The sequence below is a fragment of the Anser brachyrhynchus genome, assembly GCF_964034855.1.
Source record: "Anser brachyrhynchus genome assembly, chromosome: 6".
Classification (NCBI taxonomy): domain Eukaryota; kingdom Metazoa; phylum Chordata; class Aves; order Anseriformes; family Anatidae; genus Anser; species Anser brachyrhynchus.
The window spans coordinates 26,002,637-26,025,739 of record NC_137700.1 but is presented as its reverse complement, the minus strand read 5'-3'; the positions used below and the strand labels follow the sequence as shown (position 1 = coordinate 26,025,739).

The 23,103-nt window shown below is 40.2% G+C and overlaps 2 protein-coding genes across 10 annotated transcripts in view; one reads left to right on the top strand and one right to left on the bottom strand.

Annotated features, from left to right (window-relative positions):
• MAPK8 (mitogen-activated protein kinase 8) overlaps positions 1 to 23,103 on the bottom strand; it is a 255,148-nt gene that overhangs the window by 45,506 nt on the left and 186,539 nt on the right. For 3 of the 5 annotated variants that reach the window (XM_080597002.1, XM_080597000.1, XM_080596998.1), the window contains exon 1: positions 5,859 to 6,006. The gene's annotated coding sequence lies outside the window, so the exon portion shown is untranslated. Of the gene's footprint in view, positions 1 to 5,858; positions 6,007 to 6,124; positions 6,569 to 8,876; positions 8,985 to 23,103 lie in introns of those variants that run through there. The other 2 variants (XM_080596999.1, XM_080597001.1) reach the window with 2 other exon arrangements.
• FRMPD2 (FERM and PDZ domain containing 2) overlaps positions 11,850 to 23,103 on the top strand; it is a 77,600-nt gene continuing 66,346 nt past the window's right edge. For 3 of the 5 annotated variants that reach the window (XR_013952561.1, XR_013952562.1, XM_080596964.1), the window contains exon 1: positions 11,851 to 14,478. The gene's annotated coding sequence lies outside the window, so the exon portion shown is untranslated. Of the gene's footprint in view, positions 14,479 to 23,103 lie in introns of all 5 variants that reach the window. The other 2 variants (XM_080596963.1, XM_080596965.1) reach the window with 2 other exon arrangements.

Genomic DNA, 23,103 nt, shown 5'->3' with positions numbered 1-23,103 from the left:
ACTAGCAGACTTGAAAGAAGATGCTTATCACAACTCACTGCTTTTTCCTCCAGTTATGAGCAGCCTTATTTATCTACGTCACTGCACCTTTGTTTTGCCAACTTCCTTAAGCTACTTTGAAAATAAATCCATACACAGCAGAATCATATGGAAAGCAATGCCTAGAGATCATCTACGTCCTCAAAACAGGTGCAACTTCAAATTTTTATTTCTGTAACTTTGTTCTGTGGAAAGATGGAGATTCCGTGACACATAGTACCTACCTCTGTGCTCTTGATACTGCTTATGCAACAGAGGTAGGAAAATGTTCCCTCCACATCCAATAAAATCTTGTATTTTATAGTTTACGACCATTGACTCTTGTCTTTTTACTGTGCACTTTTACAAGGAGTCTTGCTGCATCATCTCTACAGCCTCCCCTTAAAGACAGCACTTAGATTTTCCCCATGCCTCCTCCACAGGCTGCAGACCCTATCCCTCCACCAGCCCAGGTGCTCTAGCCCCCCACCCTCTGAGCCCCCTGTTTCTCTCACAGGTGTGCACATGCGTGTGATCTACCAGGCACTGCTACAGCTAGAGCATCACAACCGCCCCCAGGTGGGAACAATTTCTTCCCATGCTGGCTAGCCAGGTTCTGTAATTAGCCTTCAGTGCTGCCTCCTGGTCAGCTCCTCCTCTAGCAGGAGGCCCAGGCCCTCTTCTGCAGAAGTTGTTCCCCCACCAGCTGCTCCCCAAACAGAGCGGAAGGATTGTTTTCGGTTTATGCACTGAAGTACATATGCCCCCATACATTCACAGAGCTGGGCATCCTCGTCTCTTTGAGATCACAGCAAGGAACATGATAGCAGATGATCACTTTTCTCATTTCACTACAAACAAAACGAGACTGGAGACAACTGAGGATTTGTTCAGAAGACTGAGATACAAGGCAAATATTTAAGAAGGAACTACACAGACTACAATGAGTAGAACACACAGTTCAGCCACCGTTTATAGTTAAGTGTAAATATTGAGTTAAGATATTTTCCTGCATGCTTTTAAGATCTACAGTAAAAAAAAAATCTTGGTATAACATCAACATAATTAAGTGACCAGAGCCGTCAGAGGTTTTGTTTTTTAAATACTGCAAATCCATAACGACAGGAAATAGGCTTTCCAGCAGTACTGTAGAATTGGCATTTTCCCTTTTTGTTTATTTGAAGTGCATGTACATGAGCACATATACAGTATTTGCTGTGTTTGCAACAGATGACCAATGAAGTACATTTTCTGCCAGTCACCATGTAGCATTAGTCTACAGGATCCAAGTGAGAAAGATTAATAAGCATCGCGTCTGTTCACACGTCAAGCAGCATTTATCCAACAATAAAAGTGACAATATGGGCAACAACTATGAGGTTTATTTTGGTATCAAGCTTACAGGCAAACAGTTTGTACAGAAAAAGAACCAAGGATTAGTTTTTAACCACTTATGGAAAAGAATGTCTAAAGTTGAGAACAAGTACGTTACTTTTACTTATTAGCTTGGTATACACCATGATCATCTCTTCACACACAGATCAGGAACACCGCCCTTATAAAAAAAACTTACAAGATATCTTAAAAAATAAAGAACAGTTAAGATAACAGTACTCTCTGAACACAGGTGGTTGGGCAGTTCTCCTCTTTATAAGAAGGATCTGTTACCAGCCGGCATTGACTCAGATCCGGTTGATGCTGTCAGCTCCAGCCTCTTGGAGGAATTCTCACCCAAAGCCTGCAAAAAGCTATTGCAGAAGCAAACTGCTGTGCAGTGTCGGCTGTTCAGGAAATAAATGGTGAGCTGGAATATTCCTTATGCTACATAAGTCTGGAAAAGTCTTCTCGTGTACAAAAGAAGTCTTGCTACCATGTGCTTGGTGCATTCATCGAGCTCACATCAATTTTTACTTCAACTAATGAGAATTTAAGTTTCATTTTAAAATTATGTGATGGTTCTGGTTGATTTTGATTTAGCACTTCAAGAAACAATTCCCCTTAATTGAAGGGTACATCATACATAGCTACAATTATTACTGTTTACTTCCCGTAAATTTCAAGTCAATGTACTGGCAACATACTCCACCCATCACCAAGAAGTCCTGAGCTTCTCGGCACCATCTTCAAATTCTTCTGAGACAGTACATTTCTTTAGAAGCATCAGTCACAGTTGAGCAAGGCTGCTGATTTCCTACAGGATGAACTTATATGCATGAATAGTACTAAAATTCCACTCAACATTTGATAAATACAAACAGCTTAGAAAACTACTCAGTGACCTATACCTGGAGTTCCACATTTGGAATAAAAGGTGGGACAGAAAAGGAGTAGGGCATTTCAAACAAGCAAAAAACCCTAAAGGTTAGATGCTATGTATTCTTGAAAATAATACAAACAGTTAAGTGAGCATTTGTATTCTTACATTCATTACCTAGCAGGTACTCCTCCCCAGTTTTTTCTGATCTCCACAGCGCATTCAGTCAAAATAAGCAGCTTGTTCAGTATGCTTTCAGGTAACATCAGCAGAAGAGTCAGTCTGCACATATCTTCAAAGAAGCACTTCTCAACGTGCAAGAGGTCTGTCCACTTGCATTGCTTTAGTCTTCTAGCAACTGCTACTTAACCTGTGAACCCTCGTGCATGTATATCACTGAGAGCAACTCCCACTTCAGCAGCCTCCTTGTCTTTCTACCTCATAACAGCATAGTTGTTTGTTTAGACACATAAGGGAATTAATCAAGCTGAAAAATAGTCCACAAGAAAGATTTTTTTTCAGCTGCAACCAGTTAGTTCCCTGATCTATTTTACCACAGCAGCTGGCAATGAGGAACAGCAGGGAAAGAGATTGCTTGAGCAAGATAGCCACTGAACATGAAACTATGGATATGATAGAAATATAAACACTTATAATTGCTTTGAAAGCAAGGATTTTATCAGCCAGTTATCTTTCACTGATGCTGAAGTCACTGTTAAAAAAAACTTACACAAATAAAATGGCTATTTGTGTATTTTCATACAAATATGCCATGCATATGGAGCAATGCCTCTTTAAACTTAGTTCACCTGTTAACAAGGATAGCCAAAAGGGCCTTTATCAAGTCTAAAAGTGAATTTCTATCTCTATTTAAACAAGGAGATTCTTCAAAGATTTGAAAACTACTTGTTCAGATGCTTAATTCAGCAGAATAAAAGTTGTTTTTCAGAATCCATGATGTGATGAACTTCTCAGTAGGCAAACAGCACAAGTAGTTTAAACTGAATGTTTAAAGAGCTTTCAAAAACCAAGACATACATAATGTAAACAGATGTCTGTTTCTGCAGGTTTTGAATGAAGAACTAGGGTTTTTTAAAGAAAACATTCACGGCAATAAAATATATTGTCTTTATTAAAAACCTACAATCAGATTAGTCTAATTTGCAAAGAAATACAGCAATGAATATTACATATATACAAAATATATTAGAAAAATCTATGCATGCACGCAGAGCACATTTTTCCCCCATGGGTTGAGGGTATGGAGAGAATAGCATACCATGCTTTTCTATAGACTATCAAAAAGGTCACTTATTATTAGTCCAGAGCCCTGGATCAAACCTCAGAAGCAAAGAGCTAAGCATGTACTTTCTATGCATCTTTTACACAATAAGCAGTCAATTTAGGCAGTTGAGGAACAAGGGATAAAAAAGTCAAAGAAAATACACAGGGAACAAATAACCACGTAGCATTAAATCTCAAAATACTACCCCATTATGTCATGGTTTAAAAATAAATTAACAGAGACAAAACAACTAAAAGAAATAACCATCATTTCAGGAAAGTAGCAGGCAGAAAATTAAGTCACTGAAATCCCAAACACTTGTTTATTTCCTATATTTGTGTAACAACTAGACAATGTAACAAGTTTACCTACAGAATTTGCAAAAGGTTGTTACACTTGCACTCCTATACAGCTGCAAAAGCCCTGCTCCCTGACCAGCTGGGTTACAAGTTAAAACACGAAAGCCACACACAAAGGGCAACTCTCCTACCTAGAACCAGCAGTCCCAAACCACACGACTCAGAACCATACCAGATCATTTTTCTCTTGTTTCTGACCTAGAAGTCTCCACAAAATATATGGTGCTCCACAAGATGACTTGGAATGCTTCTAGAGGCCACTGGCCCAAAATGCTTGGGAGATTGAAGACCCCACACAGGAACACCTCATTAAAATTCCTTTTTCAGAGTTCAGACAACAGCTCCATGCAACCAGCTTTGTGCATGCTCTGAAACTCTGGATTAGTTTTGTTCAGTAGATGTTTAATTCTTCCTTTCCCTATCATTTCCCTAGCATTTCTATCAGAGCTTCTGAGCATTCAAACACTTGGAGGAGGAAAGAGAGAATATAAGACAAAAACGACAGCAAAGAGGGGAAAATGATGGGAGATGCATCACCACACTACCACCTAACCAGTCTATGCTACACATCTTTGAATTCTAGTGGGGAAAAGACAAGATGGCTGCCCCCCAGACTGAGGTCACAGCGCGGGACCATTTGAAATTAAAGTAATTTTTCCTCATTACTACTGAAAGAGCTAAGAGTTTCCCCTTCTCACGCACAAGGAATGCTCAAATCAGTGAGCTCATTTGGACTGTATTCTTAACTAGATTTGGCCCAGTTTCTCTTCATGTAACATTTTGAGCCATTTCAAAATTATCTAAGATGCCAATATACCTGCAAACACATAGACACAGTAAGAGGCATTTCAAATACTGTTCTGCCCTAGAAGTGCATTTGTTGGCACCTCTAGAAGCGAGGCTGGGTCTCCTGTAAACTGAGACCATCACTAGTCAAGTCTCCACACCTGTAAATGAAACCCAGCTGTGACAGAGGCGTGCTAAATTCTATGGGCACATGCCCCAGGGCAAGCAATACTTTCCTGCCACGAACATGCATAACACCCTTTGTGTTTACATTATCAGATAGGCCAAACCATGGAGGGTTTGGGGATTGTCTGAAAGACCTCAGCAAGCCCATTCTATATGATAGTGTGTTTTTTGAATTTCAGTATTTGTTCAAATCCATTTCAGTAGCTGGGGGAACAAAATAATCAAGTGGGACTCATACTTGTAGATTAGCAGGTCAAGCTTTACTGGTGGAACCACTCCAGAGCAAAGCCTCAAGAAATAGGCTTCAGGAGTAAAATTGGATGCTGTTAGCAACACTGAGAAATCAAGGCGCAAGTCAAAATTTGCAAAGAGACTGCTCGGTCCTTTTACCAGAAATGTGAAAAGGAAAAGGCAAATCAAAGACGCTGCCCACCTGCCCCAAGCCCTTACAGCTGGAGCAGCTACACCACGCCAGAGGCACATTTTCAGCGTCCAGAGGCGCTTTTAAAGCAAGGTCACGGCAGTTCACCCCGGAGGCGGCTGACACACGGCTGCACCCCCCCCCTCCTCGCCCGCAGCCCCTCCGCCGAGGGCCGGGGCTGGAAGCAGAGGCCGCACGGGCCGTGCCGGTGCCCCCCGCTCCGGGGGGAGGAGGAGGAGGAGCCCGCAGCCCCTCCTGTCACACCAACAAAGAGGCCCCCGCCATTACCCGCCCGGCCACCCCCGGCCCCGCCGCGCCGCGCCGAGCCCACCGGGGAACCCCCCGACACCGGGAGCCCCCCGGGCCGGCCCGGCCCCGCCGCGCCGCTCCCTCCCTGCCCGCTGCGACCGCTCGGGGACGTAAACAAAGCGGCCGGGCCCGGCGGGGCCGCTCCCCGCGCACCGCCCCGCACCGCCCCGCCTCGGCCCCGCTCCCCCCCACACCCCGTCCCCAGCCCTGTGGGGGCCGCGGCCCCGTCCCCGCGCTCACCGCCTCCCGCCGCCGCCTCCTGCCTCGGCCGCTGAGTAATGAGCCGGGGCCGGGCCGCGCACACACCGCCGCGCTCCGCCCGCCCGCCGCGGCTGCGGCTGCTCCGCCCCCTCCGCTCGCCCCGCCCGTGGGCACCGGCCCCGCCGCTGCCGGGCCGCCCCCTTCCGGGCACGGAGCCCTGGGGGCGGCCCGGGGACGGGGGGCGCGTTGTCCCCGCCGCGGCTGGGCGCTGCGGGGCCGGGTGGCCTCGCGGAGCCGCTCCTTACCTCGCAGCCGGCCGGCTGGGCTGCCTGCCCGCTGGGGCTTTAGCCAAAAGCGGGCGCCTTGCAGGTGGGCCCCTTCGTGCTCCGGCACCCGTCCTCCTGTGCTCCTCGGCATCCTCCTCTGCCTTGGCAGCCCCGGCCTGCCAGCGCTTGGTCTCATCGCTGGGCGTCTGGGGCCTGGAACGTCTTCTTGGTCTGCAGCTGGTCTGGCGCTGTCTTTTCTCTAAATCTTCAGTGCCTCGCTGTGAGATTTGGAGTTATTCATTGCCACTGCCTTTGGCTCTTGGCACCTGATGTGCATACTGTTTTTTCAATGTTTTGTTTGGTTTCTTTTCTTCCTTCCTTCCTTCCTTTCTTTCTTCCTTTCTTTCCTTTATTTTCTTCCTCTTATCTTCTTTTCTTAATTCTTTTCTTCTTTCTTCTTCATTTCTTCTTCTACAAATGTCCCTGTTCAGAGACGAAACAAGGCTTCTCAGTGCTTCGAAGCCATGTCAATATGCTTGAAGCAAGCTTTCATACATTTACACCACATAGTACAAAAAGAAATTAGGAACAGTATTCCAAAACATAAAATCTTCCACATGGGCACAGGGCACAGTAAAATGGACATATCACATCTTACACTTTGCCAAACATTTGAATGGCTTATGCCACATTTTTGAAGATGCCAAATATTACAGTGAGATTGTTGTTGCTAGCAGCTTTTGTCCTTCCGCATGGCTGTAATAGGCACAGATTTGGATATACTAAAGGTCTGCTTCAGAAATTCCAGCTTCACCCACTATCATGATGTTAAAAGCTTCAGTTCCAAAGAGCAGTTCATATACTACTACTCATATGCCCACTTTATGGAAATCTTTGCACTCTCCACCCTTAAAATTCTCAATTTAAGCAAGCCCATTTTCACTCCATATGTTAAAGTGCTTCTTTTGCGGTTCCCCATAGACATATACACAATGGTTATAGGAAAAAACAAAACAAAACTGTTGCTCAGACTCTTCCCCCAGGGCTTTCTAGATCCCACGAGGCTCTAAGCGTGTTTCCGAGACTGACAGTCTCTCCCACCTCACCTCTGATCACTTCCACGGGACAGTCCCAGAACTGAATTAGCCAGTTTCCTGGTTTGAGAGTTCACCTTGCTAAGTATGTTAGATCACAGTCAGACATTGCATTCCCTGCCATGCTTATGTCTGCCAAAGGCAAAACTCAGCTGGCAGAAGGGGCAACATGAATTCCCCAAAGCACGCTGCAGGCAAAATTTAATCTGGGTAGGTCATAACCATCTTCGCCAGCAGGTAGATTAGCCCTGCTGATTTTGGCTGATACAGGTTGTGGTATCTTCACATGATCCCTTCTATTGGCAAGAGGACCTCCGGTGTTAACCACTGGTCTCTCCACTGCAAGAAACAGGTGGGGTGACATTGTGCTCAGGCAGCATGGCTATGTGCAACAAGGCTCGTGGCCTTACAGGTGATTGACGGTACTCTGTATCTTTTGGGAAGAGTTATTGCTCCTGATCATCCTACTCAAGGTAAGGCTGTATAAAGATTTGCAAGTACAGAAGGATAACAGTCCCTTTAAAGTACAAAACGGTGTTTTGCTTAGAATCCAGATTTGTCACATTTATTTTCCAAGGCACAATCTAATTCTCATTAAGATTTTATAGTTTTCAAAGTTGGCACTTCTAAACAGAGATGTATTTCTAAGCAACTTTTTAACTCCCTAGTTTAGGTGTCCAAGCAGCATTAGTCTTGTATTTGGACTGCTGCTTTAAAATACGCTGTTTTTGAGTGTCTAATAAATATTCTGATAGAAAAGCAGTGCCAAAAAACTCTGAATTATGTCAAAATACTGCAAGCTTTCTCACTCCTATACATCGGAATAACAGTATATTTATGAACATCATATTAAAATGTCTGGATTCAGCAGTCATGAGATTGCATTAGGGATGTAGTTTTGTCATTTCTGAGTATTTTCATTAAGTTCTTATCAATTACCACATCCTTGGTAGTGAACACTGTTTTAACATATCAATATTTATAAACTACAAAGCAAACATAATTCAGGTGGAAATCTCTGGTGTCAAAGCAATGGATCTGAGTTATCTGACCCAAATTCCAATGATTAAAATATCAAAAATTAGAAACTATAGCATCAAGTAACAGAACAAAGCTATATAAAATTACCTTTTTCACCCACAGAACTTCAATATTAAGGAATAAGGATTTATTTTTGCACCAAAAATGAATAGCATAATACACATAGTAACCCAACAGGCTTCAGCTGAGTGGGATTGTAGTGAACAGATACAACGTGGCAACTCCTTAAACCACAATAGCTGCTCTGCAAGCAAATATTTGATTATGCCTGCAGTCATTTTAGACAAGCTGAAAATAGAAACAAGATATTCTAAGCATGAGTTGTAACTGTGAGATAGCAACATTTAGACAAACAGGTAAAGAACTGCATGTACGGATTTTTTAAAATATCTTTTCGGTTGTCTATTTAAAGATTTTTTTTGCAAGAAAGGACCATCTAACATTTCTTAAGCAATTTTCAATATACTGCATTGCAAAAAGTTGAATTTCACTGGACTACTCAGCCTGAACCACCTGTGCAAACATGCAGCCACTGTAATTCTATCATTATTTATTTTAAACATTTATATATCATAATCACACAGGCACCTAGGTATGTTGCAGCAGTGCAAGCTGTCTGTTGGAAATGAGCAAAAGAAACCCCCTCCATGCCTCACCAATTCTCTCATCACGAAGAGATCAGCAGGAACTGCGGGTACTTGGGTAGGCAGTTTTTCCACACTAGCACTTGATAAGTCACAGCCAGGATCAACATCCATGTCCTCCTATGAAAATAGGTTGATAAATACTGTTTGCTAAGGGAGATAGATGTATGTGGAAGCAAAGCTCAAACTTCAAAACATTTTAGGAAATTCCAGAAGTAATACAAATGCCTATGTGAAGTAAACAAAATTGTTTCGTAATATCTTTAAACATCTCCTTACTATTGGTTGTGGCACAAAAGTTCCATTTCACATGAGAAAGTGAAATGGAAATGTGCTAGAAACTCATTATAATCAAAAACCGAATTAACATAACACAGCCTGAAAAGTGTACAAAAAATGAACCAAGAATCACACATTCTAATTGTTGATAGCTTCATCAGACATTAAGATCTTTTAGTTTGATAACCATACAAATCAAAAGGAACCTAATAATAGAAACACTCTAACAGCTAGATTTTTTACTTAGTTATGTCTTAAAAAGCAGCACAAAATCAACTTCAAGTAGGTGGAGGGAACTATTCCTCTTTGAAGAGAACTAGAAAAAGGCACTAATTGCCAAATGTTTTACAGTTGAATTCTGACTATTAGCAAATAATCATTAATTGATATTAAGATTTTTTTTTTAAGTAGTAATCAAAATCAATTGAGCAGTTGCTGGCTTTGGCAAATGTAACAGAGGGAAAGCAGCCACCGTGGGGCACCATGCGACAGGTTATAAACGTGTCTGTGATGGTGGGACCTTGTTCGCGGGGATACTTCAGGGACACCAGCTCAGCCAAAGGGCCATTTCTGTGTGTCCAGTCAAGAAACTGTGTGTTGTCTGAAATGTCATTAATCTCGTTAACCCCTTCTTCACGGATCCTGCAAAGGTCTTCCTGAGCTGCCATAATTCCAGGAACAGTCTATTTATATTAGCTGGCGGACTGAGTAAATTGGCAGCAGAGTATGCACAATCAGGGAGGCATGCCCAGCCAACTGGAAACTGTTTGTGGAGAGAAGTGGAGTTTAACCATTAGGAAACAGTGCTTATGGTATCACACGCCTCATATTTCTACACACTGATACTAACACAGCACAGTGTTATATTTATATTACTAGTCAATTGAAATTTTGCATGGGCAAGCTTTCATAGAATTTAGGAAAAGTTCTTGGGGTCTGGCATTATCTGAGGACAATGTTAGACAGCATTAGACAGTGGGTTCACTGGGCTGGATTCTGGCAATATATTCTCTCTGTCACAACTAAAAATATATTTTGGCACTTCAACTGTTGCAGAAAAAAACAATTTTCACTCTGTAAGTAAAGTGTTAATCTGCAATACACAAGTATATCTGAATGTATGCAGGCTTCATTGTGGAGGCCAAGAACAAATAAAGACAGAATCTCTTTCCCAAGAGAGAGGATTTTTTTTTTTTCCTTATAACCATATCGCTGCTGAATAAAATGTCTATTTTAAATGAAACATAGTGTATACACAGGGAATTCCATCATCATATTCCAGAAACCTTTAAAGAAGCTTCTCTCTTTCTTTTCCTTGGATTAATGCTATGAAGTTACAGTTCTTATTTAGTAAGTGACTCTATTACAGCTTGTGAAAATTTGGCCATTAAAAGATGCCAGCTTGTACCTTTTATCATGAAGCACTTGGTTCGTACCCTCTCTTCTTGTATCCTAGAAAGATGCACTGAAAGACATTTCATAGGAATACTGCCTAGCATTGAATTACTTTTGGGATCAGCAGAGCAGCAGTCGGGTATTACAAACATCAACTACTTGTTCAATCATGTTTTATTGCCTCACATCACATCTCAAAAGCAGTGAAAGAAGCAAGAAGAAATTAAACAGATTGTATTAAAAAATGAGGTTTGAATTGGGTCTCATCTCATAGAACTTTCTGGAGATTTAGAAACTCTCAGGGGGTTAATGCAGGCTTTGCCAACTATTGTTCTTAAGGTAAACCAGTTACTGTCACCAGTGGCAGATAAGAATTGAATTATGCTGTCTTCCTGCCCCCTTCAAATACAAATTTAAAAAACACCCTCCTCCATTCTCAGTTTATTTTTTTTTCATTTACTTATGAGTTATTTCATAGACAGAACCAGAATGTTCAGATATGTTTGTTCAGATATTAACCTGTAATTAATTTCCTTACTTAGATCCTTGCGTACATATCGACTTCTCTTTTTTCTTCACAACTGAGATCAGGGCACACAAATCAGACCTGGTGTCTCATGAAGACTCTGATGTGAAATACTCCTGACTGCAAAGACCAGAACAAGAGCACAGACTCACATCCCTGTACTACTTCGCTAACCTAAATATAGATAACTGGACCTATTCCAATCTGCTTAGAAAGCACATGGAAACAAATCTTTTAACTGTCTATATTGAGTATAGGGATGATGCATGGAAGTTCCCTGTCAGAAGGAGTAAAATTCTGTTATATGACTTTGAGCAGACTTGAAACAAAAAGGGAGATTTTTTTGAAGGTTCAAGTGATCTCCATTTAGCTCTGATCACTCAAGCAGTTTGTGGTCCACTCCATGGGACTCTGAACTAAAAACTGTTAAAACTTAACAAAAGTGAGTCTTCTCTGTTTAATAGAAACACCATGCCTGACCTGTGACTGTAGTTTTGACAGCCTGCTTGTACCACCATCAGCTGAAAAGTAAATAATAATCCTCACCTTTATGTAAACTTTAAGAGCTTCCCACACTTCAGCTTCTGTGGGATGAAAAGGCATTAATGTCAGAGAATAATTGGATTCTAATCCTTGCCAGTTCTCAGAAAGCTGGAAGAACATAAGGGAGATCCTAAGCCTCCATCCAGCAGTTCCTCCACTGGGCTAAATAGTCTTTCATCTTGTTAGCCTTCTTTCATAGCGATCTAGTTACATAAACTTTGCCACAATCACATACATGTCACCTGTATACAGTAATGGATTCAATAGGTGAACTGAATGAATTCAGCTGAAGCTCTCATGTTGTCTGTTTTGAGTATGTGAGTCCGAAATACCACTTCGGTTCAGACTGAAGGTGAGTAATTTCCCCAAATGCTTGTTTTCAATGACTATTTAGAATCATGAAGGAACCAAGAGTAAGAACTTGGTTTCATGAATCCAGAACAATTGCTTACATCAACAGGACTATGACAGTTTCCCATCAGTGTTGATCAGTCAGAATCAGGCCCATGTTTTCACAAGAAGAATGGTCGAATCTTTTCTTAAAGTGATGGATCAGAAATTATTTAGTCATTTTGATTAGTTAATCAAATCAACATTTCTACCTGACTTAATGGGAGCATATTCACATAACACGTTATTTCTAGCAAAATGATTCAACAAGCCACATGCCCTATTAACTCTACAAAAAGCATCATACACACATCTACTTAAATAAAATTGGGTAGCTACAAATGCACCAGTGAAGGGACATAAAAAGATGAATGATGTGCCCAGTGAAAGAGTACAGCAAAATGGATGTTTCTGTGATGTTTTGAATGAGGCAATATTGTATTTGTCACTGTCAGAAGAGAGGGATTTGCAGCAATTGAGATATGAGGTGATAAAAGCCTGAATAAATGTTGTTTACAGATTCATACAGAAGACCACAGCTTGTAACTTTTATTCAAAAGCACATGTCAAGGTCCAGATACAGTGGAAGAGTTGACTCAGGAAGAAGACCAAACTGAAGATGAATCACAGGGTATGTGCTTGGGATAACAGTGGTATCATTCACGGTGACTAAGAAATAAAAAAGGAGTGAGAAATAAGGAAATGAGTGCTAACTTTATGGGTGCTAATTTTGGCCATATTGAACTTAAATGACTAGTTGTATGAAGACAGGCAAAGAGAGGTAATCCAAGCTGGACATGAAGAGAGAAATCTAAAGTGGAGACATCTGTGAGGCATTGGCACTAAGATGGTAGCTGAAATTGGATTTGCAAATCACATTGCTCAGGGAAAAAGGGAGAAAGAATAAATAGGTTCAGCTTTGTGGAATGCTTATACCAAGCTGGCAGGAGAAAGTGAAGTATCCCCCAGCTACTGCCCAGAAGAGCACTTTTGAAGGACAAGAATCAGGAGTGGAGACAATGAGAGTCCAAGGCAAGACAAGACATAAATAACATGGCTGAGTGTCAGCTGATAAATCAGACAGAATGAGGATCTAGTGTAATGATGACTTCAGCTTCTGGTGGCAAAATAATCTTGACTTGTGTCTACCACAGACACGGAGATCAAAAGAGATGGTTGCCTGATCTGAAAATTTTTTTGATGTAGCTTTTGACCTTTTGTATGTTACCACATTTTCTGCTCTGTCATCAAACTTTCCAGTGTCACTTTTAAAAATAAGATGCTGTCTGCTCTATCTGGACGTTAATGTTACCTTAGAAGTGGATATTTGACATTACAATACATAATACAGATTTTGATCATTTCTTCTGACTTTTTTTACCATTTGGAAGTAAATGAATGAAGAATTTAGAGTTTTTAGAGGCAGAGGGATTTTTATTTAGCTCAAACCAGAAGATAACTGTTTTGAAGACTGAAGGAATAAAACAGAATGCCAAGAGAAAGAGAATTGAGAAGAGTGGAGGAGCACTTAATATGAAGAGCTTCTTGAGTAAGTACAACAGAAATTTTGCTAAGGTATTTTTTCCACTTTCTTATGCCCAGTTCACAGTTGCCTTGCAGCACCCCACAAGCTCCCTTTCCTCTGCTCTGGACAGAGCTACACCTTGCCATAATTAACCATTTTTTTCAGATTGGTCAATATAAAACAAACAAAAATGCTTCTTTCAGTTTCTTTTACTTTCTTTTTTTTTCTCTTTTTTTTCTCTTTTTTTTTTTTTTTTTTTTTCTGCCAGGCAAACCCACCAAAATTCTATCTACATTGTTGATACGGACTGAAGGATTTTGCTGCTCACAAAAGACACACTCACCCCCTTAGCCCATCCTAACCCCATGTGCTTTGGTGTATTCCTTCTGTCTGGATTGGCAGGGGGCTGAAAGTGACATCAGTCTACAGGGCTTTAGATGTAAGGCTCCCGTGTGCGTCAGGTAATCCAATTGAGTTCTTACATGTCGATGGACGCAGAGATTTATACTGAGCCACTTCCTAAAAGCTGACTCTATTACCTGGTGGGTGAACTATCGGGGAAAAAAAAAAAAAAAAAAAAAGAAAGAAGAAAGAGTGTAAACAGCTTCAGCAGCCATGACGTTGCCTTCAACTTCAGACCAAGAGCTGCTAGGCTGGGCTTGCAAGCAAAAGAAGGAACCTTATTGCTTTCTGGCTTAGCCACCACTTGCCACGCCACACGGTGCTTAGTTACAAGGTATAAACAAAGCAGTAGAAGGAGAAGAAAGAAAGAGAGAGAGAGAAAGAGCAAAAGACAGAAAGAGAAAGAAAGAGAGCAAGACAGAAGCCAAGAAACAGAAGTCCCAAATATGATTACTGTGAAGTTTACAACTATGAAGATCTAAACCATCAGTATTGGACAAAAATACAGAAGATTTCAGACCATTCTGGATGCAGCATCTGTCCAACTTGTACAGGTAGGTTCTTACGTATTTCACTTCATTTCATTATCAATTTAGTAAGTATTAAAGCATTCATCTTCTTACTTTGTGGAGCAGTACCTAATATTTGCCCTGGTTTTTTCATTGTTGTTTTTTTAATAATAAAGTTTATTGCTTATTTCATTTCCCTCAAGCCACGAGCTAATTCCAATTAGGAGGATGCTTGCCTGTATTAAAAGCAGTAGTACAGGGTTGGTCAGATTTTGCTCTAGCATACCCCTCCTGCCTTCTCCTGGGGTTAGAGACATTGACCTGTGGCAGAATTTCATTCATAACAGTACAGAGTTCCTCAGCCTGTTTTTTTTTTTTATTTTCTATTGAATGTAAAGGAATAGAAGAGGCTAAATCATTACTGCTTTTCTGGCAGGGATGAGTCTTCTTTTGTATAACACAGCTTATGTGATTATGGAAAAAAATCATTTTAATATGTTTTTTATTCGTGGATTTATACTGATTACTATTTTTAAAAAACAGCACTCAACCCTCTACCCCAGAAAGATATGTTTCTGGTGGTTACAACCTAGGAGTAAAGAATCTCAGTTAGGAAACTGGTTTCCTCATTTCTCTACTATTCTTTAATGTGTTTTTAGGCAAGTGCCTGTGTAACAGTTTGCAGCTTCTAAAATAGAAGCAACCTTATTTTATGGAAATTTTGGCACATACCTTGTAAAGATAACTGATTTAGAAATGTTTAGATTGAAATTCCAGAGGAATAAAAATACTGTTTACATCTGAAATCTAGATAGAAAACCGTATCATCCACAGTGATGTGGTAAAAGAAGGCTCTGAGACTTTCTCTGGTGATAGAGCCAGTCAGCAGTAACATCAAGATCAGAAGGTTTGGCTCTCTCTCTATTGCAAACATTGAAATGTGACACTTTAAGGACCCCAAAACTAGCTTTAGATGACTTATCGAGAATTACATAATGCCTAAAAAAGGGCATACGGCAATACACATAGAAATACTACTATGATGTTGAGTTCTGCTGTCCTGCTATTTCTGGCACTGCAGCAGCAGACAGCTTATCTTTGGAGCTTTAATAATTAGAGCATTACAATGTAGACAGCATTGGATTCAGTTCTAGGCCACCGGTGAATTATGCTTTCTTGTAAAATGAACTTTTTATGGAAGGTGCATGGAAAAAATAAATGGCAGCACTTCTCTATGACAGATATTCTGTGAGGTCCTTGCGGTTTGACGTCAGCCAGGGTGGAGGCGATAGATTGTATAAGCTTAGCTAGAACAAACATTAGCACCACTTTCCTTTGAATGCAGGTATCCAGTGAGACGTTTCTATGCATTTCTATTGAAAGAATATCTATTTACATACTGACTGCAAACAGTATAACATTCTCTGAAATTTATAGTTAGGCTCCCTTTGAACTACAGAAGAAATTGGAATTTGGGCCTGTAAGCCTGGTTCAGTAGGATGGCAATTTTTTCTACATCTTCCTTTGGCATCAATAACATTGGGGTAGCACTATGTCTATGAGGAACAATGTCCATAGATCTTGTAACAAAGCCACATCTTTTTAACACCCTGGTCCATGAGAAGTTTGTGATTTCCTAGCAATGAAATTTGGCTCTTTTCAGAAATGAATTTTTATCCCCCTTGAGTGCTGAATACTTTCTAACAGTCTGGTTAATTTTCCTATTGACTAAAATGCATGCTTCCAGAAAGGAAACGAAATAAACTAATTTTACATAAGAGAGTGAAAATATATCATATAATGAATGCTGTATCAACACAGCTATAACTTCTGTGGCATAATATCACTAACAAAGTTGTGCTTTAGCAACAAGGCAACTCCCTTATTGACTTGTCAGTGTTTACAGATTTGACTCCGCCTATCTATTTGAACAGAAACTTCTAATATTAAGTGTTTATTCAAATTACAAACCCGTAAATTTCAACCCTGCATTTCAGAGAGCTGAATTTCATACTGAATGGAATTCATCTCTCTGGTATGAAGAACTCAATATATTCTCTCCACAATAATAATTGAACAGTGAGTCAGAGGATAGAATTTGCATACGGAACATATGTGAATAAATCAGTTTATGATTGAAATTAATTTTAAACTCGATCTTTCAAAAATATACTCGTTTCAGTCTCTTCCAGCATTTCTTGTAGCTAAAATGTATTCATACTTTATGAACAAACAGCATACAGTAGGCTGTACTTAAGCAAAGTAATTAGCACTTATCCAGCTTCTGTCATGGTTATATTCCCATGTAAAACCTACGTTAACTTGTTGTTGTGGATGATAGCATGAACCAAGAATTGATTTTAAATATATTGAAGGGTTACTGCAGTGGTCCTACCATGCACTCTGTACACAAGAAACTCAGTGCTTAAGTTAGACGTTAAAAACATCGGAGTACACAGTAAGAGGATCTAATCTCCCTAGACTCTTTCCTGTTTTATATCTCTAAAATATTCATGTATTTGTGATTAAGATATTACATTTATTTTCAACGCAGTTTTTCTGTATTTCCCCTGTGATTATCAGTAATAGTCATTAGTTTGGTGATAGCAAAAACATTCCCTTAATTCAATTTTAACTGCATTTTAATATATTTTCTGTTTGTTTATTTACATGGGTTTTCAATTTTAAATATTATAGATGAATAGTACCTATAAAAACAATATATTTAGTTGTCATTTCTTAGTAAATCATTTCTATATTATATTTTTGATAAGCATATATTTGTCTCTCATAAGAGTGCTGTTCTTAAAGCACAAAATGTAGCCTGGAGTATTAAACCAGAGCTGTCATTGACGCAACAGATGGAGTCAGGCGTGATCAAAAGCTCACAGCACTTTTAACGCGGTCAATGTAAGACAGCTACAGACTGAAGTGATCTTCTTTCCTCTGTAGCCAATTGCACATTACAGCATTATGGATTGTTATGTATCAGATGCAAAATAAAACCAGGTTAGGGTTCTCATTGGCAGACAGCTTGGTCCCAGCTTTTATTGTCTCTTCAGTACCTCCTAGTTAGCTAGTCTTAGTTGTCCTGGAGGTTGACACCTCTCGAACTGCCTATATAGCACAGCAAATTACAGGATTTGGACTTTTTTTTTTTTTTTTAAGAAGCAGAGACCTTGCTGCCTTGAGGAACAAAAGACTGGGATCCTCATGAAAACCATTCATTCATCAAACAATACTTAAGTTTTGCACTCTTGAGTGGGGCAGAATTATTTTACTTATCCCAAACTTGTCTCCATGAGCCCTATGCAGACCTAGAACCAGTTTAATACATATGTGCTATGCAATTATCTTGTGCCACCATGAAAGGCAAGCCCTATTTTCCCATCTTGATCCAGAAATGATTCTGTACACCGAACACTTAATCTGTATGCACACTAGGATAATTTTCTCATTTCAAAAACATTTCTACACTCACATTTATAACTATATATTTAAGTGCATAAAGGACTGTGAAGAAAGATCAGGTAAGAATATTCCTATCTTATGGAATTCAGAGTGGTGATTCTGGCCTTGGTTCAGGTCCCTGCCACCGTGGCAGTGAAGTGACTTGGTGGAGGCAGAGGTAGCAGGATGGATGCTTGCTGCATCTGTTCCTTCTGCAGCTGTGGCTACAGAAGTGGTTCTGCCTTCATCATGCCACATCACCGCACTGCTACGCTCAGGACACACCATTCATGAATTCTGCAAACTTACTGTGGAACTATCACTGATGATTTCAAAACTATAGCTCTACCCATATGTTAAAGTAGGGCCTATTTTTAATCCCCCTAATTCTGTATTCCAGGTTTGATTTATTGCACAGCAAGTCCTGAGATAGGCTGCAAGAACCTTCCTCTGGGTATTTGGAACACCTGACATGTACAAAGCTTGCCCTTAGTCAAATATTATTTGTCTTTTAATTTGCTTCTAGTCTTCACTTAATTTTCAGTCCCTCTTGAAGTTTCTGAACTCTTCTGTCATAGAGATGTAAAGATAGGAATTTATCACTGGATTTCTCTTAAACATAAGGCACTTAAAAAGGGTTAACAGAAGGTATTAATCTTTGAGGAATGGAACCCCAGAGGAAAATGAAGAGCCAGGATAGACACACTGCTTTTATCTTGCTCAAAGTCCTCACCTGGGTGTGTCAGACAATTTGTCGTATTTGCATAACAGAAATGGGAGAGATTCTTAAAAATCAAGCCGTTTATTTCAAGTAGCAAATATAGAAACAATTTAGTTTTGAGAAATATGAACTTAATAGGTACATTTAAAAGTGCTTATGCTTACCGTTGTGCACAAAGAATACTGAACAGAACCTTAGGCTTGCTGATGCTGATAGGAGTTTGCCATAGAATTGAATGGATTGGGATTTCATGTTAGCGCAGTTGTGCCCTAGGTCTTTACAGCCAGGTCTGTGAAGCCTCTGACAATATCATCGAAGATAGTACTTCATGCTCCCCTTATTACCACCTGAGTTGCTTTAAGAGAGGTATGAGCCTCAACCCCACAGGGGTTGAATCAGTGTTCCAGAGCTGAGGTTTGGACATAAGACACACAATTGCCAAACCTTTTCAGCCTTTAAAAACAGTCTACTTGCCCTCTAAAACCCAAGGAAAATGTTACTTCAAGTTGCTGTCTTTTCTGGCATTTGATCAGCTTTGATTTGAAAGCAGACTGTACATTATATTGCAGAATACCACCCGAGATCCTCTGGTTTAAGTCCTGGCTTCCAAAAAGTTCTTTTTTCCCCAATTCTTGCTGCCACTGACACAAGTTTTGCCAGGGGCTATACTGAAGCAGGGTTGGGTCCTCTTGGTTTTGCTCATTTATTTACAGGACGTGTTTTTATACAGTCAGGCAGGGACTGCTAGACATAGCAAAGGAATTGGAGTACAGCAGCTGAAAGGGACAGAAGACTAAGAAAAACACTGTAGCTAGAGAAAGATGGCTAAAGACCAGATATTTATAGACTTGTGTATAGTCTTCTTGGTGTGTTTTTCAATGCAGCACAAGAAGAAACAATTCCTGGCCTCTAAGGCTGCCCTTGAAAGTCGCCAATGAAGATTTAGATACTCCCAGACAGTGTAACGCTTAAACAAAGCAAAATCAGTACTAGCCAACTTAGTGTGTCTTCATGTGCAGTGGATTTGCACCCGCTTACAAGGACCGTTGTGTGCAGACAACTTTTTCTGGATATAGTGGTACAAATAGAAGAGGTTAGGCTGCAAGCCCTCTCCCACTTGCCTGTCACTGCGAGTCTCCCCTCACATTCTCTCAGGGAGCTTAGGGGCTGAGGGTAGGAACCTCTCAGGCCGGTCAGAGGACTTCCTCATGGGGCCTCTCTCTGGCTCACTCACGTCAGAATCAGTTAGTCGCCTCTAGGAGGTGGCCTGTGATGGGCATTTACGTCCAAAACATAAAGAGGCAATAACCCTTTCTGAGGCACAGCTCTTTACAAAATCTACATCTGTTCACACACTTAAGCAATTAAAAAGCTGATGAAGTTTCCATCCAGGTATTTTGCAATATACAGGACAGAGTAATGAAGCAGAACTGGATGTTCAGTCAGAAGAAAGGCAAGAACTCTGCAAGAATATCTTCCAGGCAGTAAAAATTGAAGTTCATTTCTGCCGTGGCAGAAAACTTTGCAGTCCACAGAATGCTTGGTTCCTACCCAAGCCTAATTACAGAGAATCACAGAATCACAGAATTGTATGGGTTGGAAGGGACCTCAAGAGATCATTGGATCCAACCCCCCTGCCAGAGCAGGTTCCCTAGAGCAGGTTGCCCAGGTAGGTGTCCAGATGGGCTTACTCATGTTATCTTTTGCCTTTGTTTTGGTTTCATTTCCTGTTGTTCTTTAAAATGCCCAAATGGGGCAAATATGTTCTTGCTTCGTGCCTTTGAAAGTATACCAGAAACAACCTGACCCAGTATTTTCAAAATCTAAACTCAATTCCTCCTTCCTCACCATCTTATTCACTGCTGTGTCCTGTGATCTCCCTTTTTCATCTGATTTTCCACTGGCATCCTGGTAATGGATTAAGACTTTCATTCTACAGAAACTCATTTCACAGCTGAAGCAACACCCCAGTAAAGTCCCTCTGATAGGCTGGAAAAGGGCTGTCCTTCAGTTAGGAATCCAGATGTGCCACTCCTCTTGACAATGTTTAATTCATGTAACTGTGTTTGATAAGGGAAAGTCAAGTTTCCTTACACAAAATAATACTTCTAGCTCTTTTGTCATTTTTATATAAATAAAGCAAGTAAAATATATATATATATTTATATTTATATATATATATATAAATAAAAATTTATATAAATAAAGCAAGTCAATAAAGCAGCAACAGGAAAGATAAATGTTGACAAGAGCTAAGTTGCTCCTTACACTTTTACTAAATTAGATTGCCAAATCTAATAACGTCAAATTGCACATAAAGTGACCCTCACATATAAAATTACTCATGTGTGATTACTATTAAGTGTTAAACTGAGATGCAAAGCAGTACTTCATCATCTTTCATCATCAATTCTGTTTCTTTCATTGACCCTAGATTTCAGAGACTGCTTGGAGGAAAGCAGCACGTAGGACAAAAAAGACCATACCAAAACAGAATAAAACAATTCAAAAAGAAGTGAGATAAACAGCTGGGTGTTCGTGGCAAAATGATGGGTTAGCCTCACCTCAGTGTACCTTTCATATCTGTGCAAGAGTAGGTTAAAAATCTATTGACTTGAGAGGAAAATCTATTGACTTGAGCCAATCCATGTAATGAATGACTGTGTTGTAAAAAGGAGAATGGGAAGGGTATTTCAGGTTAATTTGCCTATTTGAATGGCACAAAAGATGCCATTACTTATCAAAAGTGCCTATCACTTTTAGCTTCTTTGAAGCTCAGAATTGTTTAGTTCTGGATCACAGCTTTTATTAAGTTGAAGGACCATGAATATGTACAGTGCTACAATGATAATCATACCTTTATATCACTTTTACTCTCATATCACATACCTACTGTAGGCTGGCTATAAAAATAAATGAATTTTCTTTTTTTCCCCAACCATTCACACAGTCACATTTTCGTGAAACATCATGTCGTGCTGGTCATGAAAACCAAGTATTAAAAATGCAGCCCACAGTCACAGGGCATTCCAAGCCTGTTTAAAAATCAATCGCCAATTTGCTTTTACAATAACACACCACTTAACTCTATATCACGCTAAAGCAATAATTTATTACACTTTAAAGAGATTCTTAGTTTCATGGCCATATAAGTTAATCATTATATTTGGAAGAAATTTGCACATAGTTGCTAGCAAAATTAATTTAATTCACACTGTGAATCTCCGTGATCTGAGACACTTTTACTCTTAGAAAAAACATTCACTACAAAAATTAAGCAGCTCTGCTGTAACTGCTGATTTCACTTTGGCTCTATAAAGATGTAATATCTAGACTCCAGTTAATCGCTTATTTGAGTAACTTATGCTAGTTAGAAATACCAGCACTGAAATCACTTGGTATAAGCACTTCCATCTAAAACAGTGCAGTGCTCCTTCCCCCAGTACAGTCTTGAATAAAACTGCACTAAGTATAGCCTGGTGGATTACCCATATGGAGAAGCCATACAGATTCTAGCTCTGGGGACATGAATTGATTGCTTAGTCCCAGTACCACAGGGTTAGGTGAAATGCTATCACAGTAATTTATCATTAAGAGATATGGTGACGGCTTAGATTAAGAAGATTTGTCTGTCTCTTCTAATTAAGGTTAGGCCCTTAAGAAGCTTTACTATCTCTTGAAGGCACAGAGACTAAAATTAGGACTCTGGTTCTGTTTAAAATGTCACTAGGTTGGTCCATAATGCCAGAGTGACTGCAGCAAGGGATCATTCTTCTAGTGTTGTGATTCCTTGTTTGGAAGCTAGTGAGCCAGGGCAAGACTCTAGAAAGCAAAGCCTAAGCAGTCTATTAATCAGCAACAAGTTGGTCCTGCAGAACACTGTATTGCTCTTGCAGTGACTCCTTGGAGACTGCATAATAAATGGTAAGCTGACAAAAAAATCAGCAGTAAACTCTACTGAGGCAGAGAGCAAAGGGTAGCAGTAAGTGGGCTGTGTACCGAGGGGGAAGAAATGGTTGGGGGAAGATCTGTTTTCAGGCTGTGAGTGAAATCATTTCATGGTCGCCCTTTCAAACCTATACTTAACAGTAACATCCTAGGCTCTAGTGTCCTCACTTGGTGGCCTCCAGACAATGTCGAAGAAATAGATGGACCGCTTCCAATTTTTCTCATTAGGCCCCTAAATGTACAGCACACAAAAAGCCTACACAACTCACTGTTACAGGATAGTAACAGCAAAAGTATAAATTAATTACAAAAACTTTTAGAAAATTTTAAGCATGGATAAGGTTTTCCTTCCAGATGTGTAGACCTAGAGCAGCTCTGCCTAGATTGGTACACTACAGAAATGTAAAACTGGTGACATGGGAAAATCAGACCCATTTATGAAGAAAACCTTCTTCTACAATATTTAGTAGGGTAAAACAGTCTAAGGAAAAGAAGCCTTAAGTCACAAGGCAGTTTCTAGTTGCCCAGATTTAGAAAAATGTTCTTCCAAT